The sequence below is a fragment of the Narcine bancroftii genome, chromosome 6 (genome assembly GCF_036971445.1).
Source record: "Narcine bancroftii isolate sNarBan1 chromosome 6, sNarBan1.hap1, whole genome shotgun sequence".
NCBI classification, from domain to species: Eukaryota; Metazoa; Chordata; class Chondrichthyes; order Torpediniformes; family Narcinidae; genus Narcine; species Narcine bancroftii.
The window spans coordinates 84,110,338-84,120,543 of NC_091474.1; the positions used below are offsets into that span (position 1 = coordinate 84,110,338).

A 10,206-nucleotide genomic window follows, 5' to 3' on the forward strand; every position below is an offset into this window, starting at 1 on the left:
CTTTTTTTTCCTGAGACAGAAACCAATGACCAAGAGAGTGCACATCTGCTCTGTTTTCTTTCTAATTCATAAGTCATGCACATTCCTGGCAAAGCCAGGTTTTATTGCACTGAACAAAGGTTACTTCAGAAGGTAGTTAAATCGACATCACAGCCTCATTTAGAGTCACGTGGTTTGGTTTTCATCACATGATGACCCAATGGGTAAACTACCTTTCCTGAAGGATGTGAACCAGATGGGCTTTTAATGAAAACCTGATAATAACTGACACCACTAACTAAAAGGTAACTTTTTAATTCCAGATTTATTTAATTAACAATTCAAAATCTCCTGTTGCTGTGGAGAGATTTCTTTCAGTTTCCCTTGGTCTTTAGCCCAGGCCATTGATAGTTGAGTTATATAGCTATTACCATATATGCCATTGTATAGGATGACACCCTGAATTTCCATCTAAAATGTAGGTTTTGAGCAATAACCTTTGTATACAATGCTCCCACCCCACAAATCTGGCACTTACCGCTGACCAGTCAATGCTGTCAAAAAGTAAATTGCAATATTTTAACATCAAATTACCCTGTAAAGATTTCACTTTTATTTGGAATTTAAAATAATCCACTGTTGGCTCCTTTAACCGGGTGTTTGAAGCCTGTACAGAGACAGTGGGGGAGCCCTGAGACTTTGCAAATGACTAACATGGCATCTGCAAGGTTGTGTTGGAGCTAGAGGAAAGATGGCAATGGTGTTGAGACTTCACCAGCAACGTTTGGAATTTAGACCCAGCATATAGGATGACCCTTGATTTTATGGTGTAATTTTTAAGTTTCAGATCATCCTATATGAAGATACATACAAGTATGCTAACAGAACCCTTGAGCTGATTTACATTGGGACAGGAAACAAGCAATGAGAGGCAACTGAAAATATGAGGTGAATGGATCCATAGAACAGCTTGAGCCAAAATCTTGGTATTTCCCTGTAATTTTGTTTGGAAAGACAACAATGGAGCTTCTCAGTAAAGCACTTATTAAAGAAAACCTCTGAGATCATCCTTCAGGGTTGACAATTCACTTCAAAGTGCAAAAGAACTTTGAAGGAACAAAATTACTTCCAGTTTTTGCAATGTTACACCAGTGCCTGATCTGAAAACAGGGTCTATTTTAACAACTGCCTGGCTGACATGAGAATCACAAAAGTTGAGGATGCTGAAATCTTGAGTGAATGGCGAGAAACAGGGAAATCAATGGATCAGGGATGTTTTGGATCAGAATCCTTCATCAAGACTACAGTAGGAAGGGGAGATATATATGTAAAAGGGAGAGGGGGGGGAGAGAGAGAAGGGGTCAAGAAATGATAGGGTACTGGACAGAAGTTGTCAATCATCTGATTGCACATACAACCCAACAACAGCATTCTCTTGTCCTCAGAACAAAACATGCAGATACATACCTAGTCAACACACATACAGACCAACAATACCTATCTGAACACATAAATAAATAAATATATAGATGTTGCTTCATGAATGTGCAAGTCTCGGATTGTTAGTGTGACCAGTCAATCAGCATTCTCACTGCCCATAGGAAGAAGCTGTTCCTCAGCCTGGCGATGCTGGCTCTGATACTCCTGTATCTCATTCCCGAAGGGAGCAGTTGAACGATGCTGTGTGAGGGATGGAAGGGGTCCTCAATGATTTTGAATGCCCTCTTCAGGCAATGATCCTGGTAGATCTTGTTAATAGGGGGTGGGGTGGGGAGAGAGACTCCAGTGATCCTCCCTGCCACTCTTATGGTCCTGTGAATTGACCTCCGATCCATTTCTCTGCAACAGCTGTACCAAACTGTGATGAAGCCAGCCAGGACACTCTCAATAGAGCTGCTGTAGTAGGTTGCCATGGTGGTGGCCGGTAGCTTTCAGTCTTCTCATGAAGTGCAGTCATTGTTGTGCCTTCCTGACAAGTGAGGAGATGATGAGTGACCACGATAGGTCACGAGTTAAGTGAATTCCAAGAAGGTGGGAGAAGTGGAAAAAGAGGTAGGGGAAAAGACAATTTTGGGGGTAGGGTGATGAGGGAGGAAAGTAAGAACAGGTGTAGGTAAAGGAGTAAAAGAAAGAATCGAACCAGATGAACTAAAATTGGAAAATTCACTGTTCATGCCATTTGATTTAAGGCTGTCCAGGGGGAATATCGTGTCTTCGTCCTAATGGATGAACCCAAAGACAGCCATGTCTGTATGGGAATGGTGAGGGGAATTGAAATGGCTAGCAACCAGAAGTTCAAGCTTAGACCTGCAGGCAGAGGACAGATGTTCAGCGAAATGGTTATCCAAACAGCATTTGGTCTCATTAAAGCAGAGGAGTCCACATTAAGTTTGGATGATGTATGCTGGGGCTTGAAGAGTGTCCGCCCTCTTAAAAAAAATATATTTTCTTCTGTGATCAGAACCAGTGTGGATTGTATCATGTAGTGACAGGATTTCTCACTTTAATGTTTATGAAATTTGATGTGGGTTTTGATATGTCTGTGTAAAATAAAACTTGCAAGTCTTCAAACTTTCTCCCTCTCACCTTAAAGTGATGCCCTCTGGTATTTAACATTTCCACTCTGGGTAAAAAAGAACTGCCTACCCTCACTGAATCCCAAGTGAGATTTCCAAACCCATCTCCTCTCCATCAAGAAGGCAACTGATTTCTCCTCCCAAAACATCTCCCATTTCGCCATCTGATCCACCATCGGCCCATCTGTTGCCAAAACCCTTAGCTACATTTTTTCAAAGTCCATATTTGAAATACTCATTATCTAAGATTAACTACAAAGTCCCTCCTCCTAACAGAATAATGACTTGAATTTTTGAGAAACTGTAATTGCAGTTAATTTCAGTTGGGGACCACAGAGCTCGCAATATCCACTGTTTATTGTGGAATTAAAAGTAATCAAAAATTAACTTGGGGACAACATCAGTGAAAGGCATGACTCCTGTTCCCACTGCTTTCCTGGTATTGCCTCTACCACATGTGTTTATAGTTGGAATGAATACTCAGAAACAAACACTCAGGTTTGGAAAAAATGTCCATTTGTCAAGCAGTGGAAAAGTGGACATCATCTCCACACCAAGACCCAGTTCTTCCCAGCTTATGTTTCTGAGCTGCAGTTAGGGATACATTCAGAGGTTGCAGTTCAAGTCACCGTCAACTCCTTCACTATGCACACAATAGCCTCGAAACAAAGCTCCTCAATCAGTGGAAAACAGACGGCAGATGTTGGAATCTTCTGAACTCAACAGGTCAGACAGCACATATAGTAGAAACGTCATTCAATATTTAGGGAGGGAACCCTTTGTCAAGATGTCAACCATTGACCATTTCTTCCCATGGATGCTAACTGACCTGCTGAGCTTCCCTCCAGCACAAAAACATCCTCGACCAACTTGCTTTTGCTGTGTAATACTGTCCTTGAACACTAATGACAAAAGCCTGTTAGATATGAACCACTTCCCGTGGCTCAATGAATGCAGACATCAATGAAAAATTCATACCTGATCACACATGACAACTTAAGCAAGGACTTAGTGTTTGAGGATTCCTTCAGCATCACTTGTTTGGTTGTAAATGCAGCCTCAAGAGTTCCTCTTCAAAGTCAAAAAGTCCAGATGCCAGAAATCTGGACCGCCCAAGAATCAAGACCTTGAAAACACTTGACTGAAATCCACACCACATAAGAATCTGGACTTCTCGAAAACTCTCGGTTTTGTGTACATGAGTGAGTGCACATGTCACGGATTCACAGTAGCAACAAGCGACCATGCAGAAGTCGTGGAAATGTTAGAAAAAAATTTTTGTACTTTGTATTTTCTATGAAAATATGTTTAGTTAATAAACTATCAAAATGTATTTGTTTATTCTCTTAAATTTGAATTTTAAAAGTACTGCCAAAGAATCCAGAAAATCTGAACTGATCCAATCCCCAAGCTGACCAGATTTTAGGACAGGTTCTGTATTTCTTATTTCCTTTAGAATTAACTCAAAGCTCTCGGATTTCTATTGCAAATGCCCTGATTGTGTTCTCAGCAGTGAAGCAAACCTCTGTTTGGCCTTGTTTTTCCAACTACTTAAAATATAACATTTTCTTTCAGAGTTAATGAAATGCTGTTGGAAGGTACTTTAATCAGAAGGGTTGCATTGGGCCCCCTGGCTTGATCCGTCACAATGAGGTGGGGGGAGGTGAAGGAGCAAGGGTTGTGATATGCCTTTCACTTCCCCTGGGAGAAACCTATTCATATCAAGGTGAACGAGTGAATGGGATTCAGTGTCTAAATGGACGGTAATAGTCATCCTCATTTAAATACTTTAATAACTTTACGAACGTTGATAACATGAGGGTCTCAGACTTCACTTGGATCAATGAACCTTAGGGTTTAGAACAGCTTTATCTCTGCTTAAATAGGACCTGACTTTCACTTATTCACAAACTGGAAAACCAGATGTCAAATAGCATTTTAGCATCAGATTACACCCATTGTGTGCAAGTTCTTGAGAAATAGCAGTTTGTGCATAAACCAGCAAGTTCTTGGGTCCAAAATATTTGTTTGATTCCTTCATTTACTTTTGTAGAGGTGGACACTACCGTGTGTGTGTGTGTGTGTGTGTGTGTGTGTGTGTGTGTGTGTGTGTGTGTGTGTGTGTGTGTGTGTGTGTGTGTGTGTGTGTGAGAGAGTGATCAGGGATGGCATCAGGAATTCTGACTTGAATCCAGTGCTGACTGTCAGGAATTTGTACATTCTCCATGTCCGTGTGGGTTTCCTCCGGGTTCTCCAGTTTCCTCTCGCACTCCAAAGACATATTGGGTTAGTAGGTTAAATCGGTCACATGAGCATACAGTAAAATCCCCAGTATCCAAGGATCGCAGAAGATGGATCTGTGCATTTTCCAGTTGCCTGAAACTCACTCCAACAATGCCTAACTGCTGCAAATCAAAGTGAAAAATGTAATTTGAAAAAAAAAGTATTGTAGTCCTGAGTGATGTAAAGTTCACTTTAATCAGGTAATTCCCATAATTTACACAATTTAAATTCGAATCCCAGTCACTGGGGCTGTAACAGCGTAGCACTGACTGTTAAACTAACCATGCCACCATCATAAGTAACCTGTTTTCCTTCCCCAGTTTTACAGATAAAGCCTTATTAATATACTCAATTATAAAGATCAAGCCTCTCACTAGGTTATTAAGCAGGGACAGGGAGCATCGTCCCAGCAGCATCAGCCAGCTCTTCATTGTGGATGCCATCATTTTATTCAAATAGCTGCTGTGGGCAGGGTATGACTGAGGCACCAAAGGGTTGTGTTTTGCTTCAGAGAACATTTACAATTTTAAAATTTATTAAAATTTTTATGTACCGGTATTTTAATTTTTTTAATGGATTTATTTGCTCAATTTTTTTTCCAGGTTGCTTGGGGTCACCATGTTCTGGAAACCGGGAATTTTATTTGGGCAGTGTGAGCTTGCGGGCTGAAGGTACTCTGCTGTATTACTAAAATATTTTTAAAATTCAAAAATAAGATGTTTTTAATGAGGGCTTGTTAGAGAATGAAGAAGCTGCATTCATCAAGGTGGTCAAAATTTTTGCTAGGTAGGCTGGCAGAGGGAGTTTGACTTTCCACCAGTGAGTTAGCGTTGCCTTAAACATCAACCACATTGTAATAATTTGCCTTTACTTTGCCCCTTCAATTATTCAAACATTCCAATGCCCTCCTCAAGAGAGGCATTATCAAAGGTTGAAAGAAAGCTAAAATGACCATTGAGTGCCCTGGCTGGCTGCATCACACTGTGATTACAGTTACTGTAAATAAATAGATCAGAGGTCAATCCACAAGACCATAAGAATGGCAGTGAGGATCACTAGAGTCTCCCTCCCCACCCCCTGCTGGGGGGGGGTGTGGGTGCGTGTGTGTGGGTGTGGGTGTGGGTGGCTGCAACTGTGGCTAGGGACAGCATTAAGGTATTAGTCAAAAGGACATTGAGCAAACCTTTCAACCATTTCCCTCTCCACAAATGCTGCCCGACCAACTGAGTAATCCAGATAAACAAAAAAGTCGACAGACAGCCGATAAGATATTTGCGTAAATCTCGAAAGCAATGGAGAAACTCGGCAAGTCACACAGGAACCCTTCATCAAGTTATGAGCCAACAAGCAGCCAGACACCTGAATCAAAGAGTAAAAGAGTAGAGAATGGGCAGTGGGAGGAGCACAGGGCAACAGGCATGGATTGGCTGTGAAGAGTTTTGGAGCATTCTGACCTGTCGAGCTGTCATCTCCACCAATGACAGCGTAGCCATGAATACAATGTTTTTTTGTTTAATTGTTTAAGCACTTTCTCCTTGCTCCACCAATATTCCCTCTCAAAAGTTACAGATTGTGTGCTCCCACAATGGGGTTGCATTGCAATTTGGCCTTGTGCAAATACTATCTCGGAAGAAAATACACAGGACTTCTTACTGACAGCTGATTTCTAATGACAGCCGTGTGGGTAGCTGCTTTAGCTGAGGAAGCGAGAGACAGAGCATTGACCTAGAGAGAAGAACAGACCACAGGAGACATTGCCACTGAGAAATGTCAGCAGAGGAAGAAAGTTGGAACCTCGTGTTGGCAGTGGATGATGGATAGTACACCCATCACCCGTCAATGACATTCACCGCTCATTATCTGCTCAACTCTGCTTCATTCCATCTTATTGCTCGATTACTGACCTTGTCTCATCAATGGGGAAGTGGGCACACTGAGGGACTAGGTTTCATGCAAAGCTAGTGCATCAGCATATGGCACACATTTAAAGCAAAAATGGAGACAAAAGAAGAAAGGCTGCACCAACAACCTGTTTCATTATTCACAATGTATCGTGGGGTCATTACTTACATATTCTATCAAGAAAGAATTCTGCTTTCTGTGATTTTTCCATCGACATTACAAAGTTGTGGGCTGCGGTCACTAACATAATTCCTGGCAGTTTGAAGTGAGCAGCATTATCTAGCCATCTTCCACAGTACATGATAGAAGAAGAAAGAGCTTTATCCCCCTGTCAAGATATGAAATAATTCATTTATCAGAGAATTTGATACCCAGTAAAAGCATTGGAAGTACTCTGCTTGTGGCATGAAAAAAACATTCCATCAATATTTCTCAACCTGTGGTCTGGCGAATTCAGGAGGTCCATGGGTTTGTTGGTGATGTAGCAATGACAGATCGCGCTGAGGTAACAAACAAGTAATGTGCAAAACAATGTCATAAATTTGATGTACAAAACAAGTAAACTGATGAACTGTCATTTACTTACCTGACGTTTTTCAGTGTCACTGGCCAAGCCATTGTCCTCATTAATTATGATTTGTGAAGGTGGGTGGTGGCAGCCATTTTAGAACGGACAAGCTTATAAATTGGGTCAGGAGGCAATGTCAAGGCTCATCTTGATATGGAATGAACTCGTACCTGGACCCACTGCAATTTACTGCCACAATCGTTCTACAGTTGATAAAGGGATCAAGCCCAAAACGATGGTTATTTATCTTTAACTTTGCTACATAAAGTATACTATTTAACCTGCTGTGTTTCTCCTCTGGCTTGGCTTCGTGGGTTGTGTTTTTACCACTCACTAATGAGGTGTGGCAGATTCATTGTTCACTCTGTCCAGTTGCCTTGGCTTCTTCAGCCATAGCTCAGCAGGCAGCCCTCTCATCTGGAGTCAGATCATTCCCAAGATGAACATAACTCTCGTCTGACTCTCTGATGCAGAGATGGAATGCTCCACTGGGAGAGGTGCCTTGAACTTGGCTGAAACATTCAAAACTCTATCTGTCCATTGAGGAAGATGTAAAAGAGTAGGCAAGTTCCCTTCCTTTGTATCATTATACATCACCACTGATTATGGGATCTCACTGTGTTTAAAAAGTGAAGTTGTTGAGCTTCCTGTATCATCGTAGAGCTACTATGCTTGAAAAGCAATGTTTTGATTGTAATATGTGCTCGCAAATCCCAAAAGGGATAAAAGTCTCTTTCTTGGTTCAGTAACCCTTAATAGCCTTGTCGAATACATGTGCATTTGGCCTTCTAAATTCAGCAATTTTTAGTTTTCATTTTCTTTTACAACCTACTGAAATTTAGCAGGAAGCAATTTCAGTCTCTCTCACTCTCTCTCTCCTTGTGTCAGTCAATGAAACATCTGATTGTAAAAAGCAGTTCTCTTTGATTAAGTATCTGGAATATTTTTGCTTGTTTTCTCCTTGTGGAAGACATGTACAATCAGACATCAAGTGGTGCTCCCTGTTAGTTTGGAACTGCCTACTACTTATGTGGAAGGAGTAAGACGCAAAAGTCTGCCGACACAGTGGTCGAAGTAAGAACACGATGTTGGAGAAACTCAGCAGGTCAAGAAGCTCAAAACATTGGTTCTGTATCTTTATCTTTGCTATATAAAGTCCACTGCTTGACCTGCTGAGTTTCTCCAGCATCATGTTTTTACATCAAGTTTATTGTCATCTGATTCCACAAGTACAACCCAATGAAACAGTATTCTCCGGTCCTTATTACAAAACATGCAAACACACAACCAGACATAACACACATGCAGACAAACAATACATAGACAGGACAAGTACTCATGTATACAAATAAATAAATATTGTTTCACGAGTATGAAAGTTGCAGATGGTTAGTGTGAGCATTTCCTTTGGTCGCTCAACATTCTCACTGCCCGTGGGAAGAAGACATTCCTCAGCCTGGTGGTGCTGGTTCTGATACTCCTGTACCTCTTTCCCAGTGGGAGCAGCTGAAAGATATGTGCAGGGTGATTTTGCACACCCTCTTCAGACAATGATCCGGTCAATCATATCTGGTGGGGGGGGGGGGGGGGGGTAGAATCCAGTGATCCTCTCTGCCACTCCTATGGTTCTGTGGATTGACCTCTGATCCATTTCTCTACAGCAACCGTACTGCACTGTGATGCAGCCAGCCAGGACTCTCTCGATGGAGCTCCTATAGAAGGTTTACATAATGGAGGCCAGTAGCCTTGCCCACTTCAGTCTTCTCAGGAAGTCCAGTTTCTTTTTCACATTTCCGACAAATGAAGAGATGCTGAGTGTCCATGATAGGCAATTAGTTAAGTGAACTCCAAGGAACTTCAAGTCAAGTCACCTTTATTTGTCATTCATACCATGCATTGCACTGTAAAGATGAGATAGCATTTCTCCAGGACCACAGTGCAAATGTACTGAAGTATAAATTAAAATATTAAGACATATACAATGCACTTTCCACATATATTCTGGGAATTCAGGAGTCTGATGGTTCTTGATGCTCTCCACTCCCTTCACTACCAGAGTTGCTCACGTGTAGTGGAGGGCGGTTGTTACTCCTGAAATCCAGAGTCAACTCTTTTGTCTCGTCCACGTTGAGACTTGGGTACATGTTTCTCGTTTGAGAGACTTTGTCCCAGCAGCTTTTCGAGGCAGTAAACTGCTTTGTAGTATTACAGCTGCTTTGGCATGTGTATGTTGGCACAGAAAAATGCTGCTTTACTCCCCTTCCCCTTATTTCTAGTCATCACTGCTGTTAACTCTGACTCAACCACATTTATGGCAGAGATGAAGGTGACTTTCCCTGCAGGGCACAAGTCAAGCAGATACTTCGACGAGTCATGTGGACACACCCCAAGGCATGGCTCCAAATGTGCGAGCAGAGCCAGAGAGCAGAAGTACCCTTGGCCCAGATCAGAAATTTGTGGATTCAAGTGCATACAAGAATCTTAAACAAAAACAAATCAAGCTTTGTTGCAGATATAAGCTTCAAACTTTATTTTTTTTTTTAATTTTGCGATTTGCACTTCAATTCCCCCCACCTACACTGATGGGATTTGAACTCACCAATCCACATCAACAGCCTCAATTGTAGACCTACAACTATGAAACCTTCCCTGGTGCTCAGTTACAGAGGCTGTAACTGGACTTGATGGAACGGTTTGGTCTTTTGTTGAGGCAGCTGCAAATTTCCAACTATATTGTGTGTACATGATTATTGTTTGTCTCTCTCTCTCTCATGCTGTCCAGCTTTGTCAATACATTTTACTTATAATTGTAACCTCTACAGAAATAAATGTTATTTGCATAATGTAGCTTGTTTTGCATTTGTCAATTATATCTGCATAAATACTGCATAAAAATCA

General features: G+C 41.5%; 1 long non-coding RNA gene across 1 annotated transcript in view; it reads right to left on the reverse strand.

Annotated features, from left to right (window-relative positions):
- Positions 1-7,223, reverse strand: part of LOC138737545 (uncharacterized) — a 103,758-nt gene extending 96,535 nt beyond the window's left edge. The window contains exons 1-2 of the long non-coding RNA XR_011341010.1: positions 7,178-7,223; positions 6,909-7,068 (exon numbers count right to left, since the gene is read on the reverse strand). This is a non-coding gene — a long non-coding RNA (uncharacterized lncRNA). The remainder of the gene's footprint in view (positions 1-6,908; positions 7,069-7,177) is intronic.
- Positions 7,224-10,206: the final 2,983 nt, after the last annotated feature.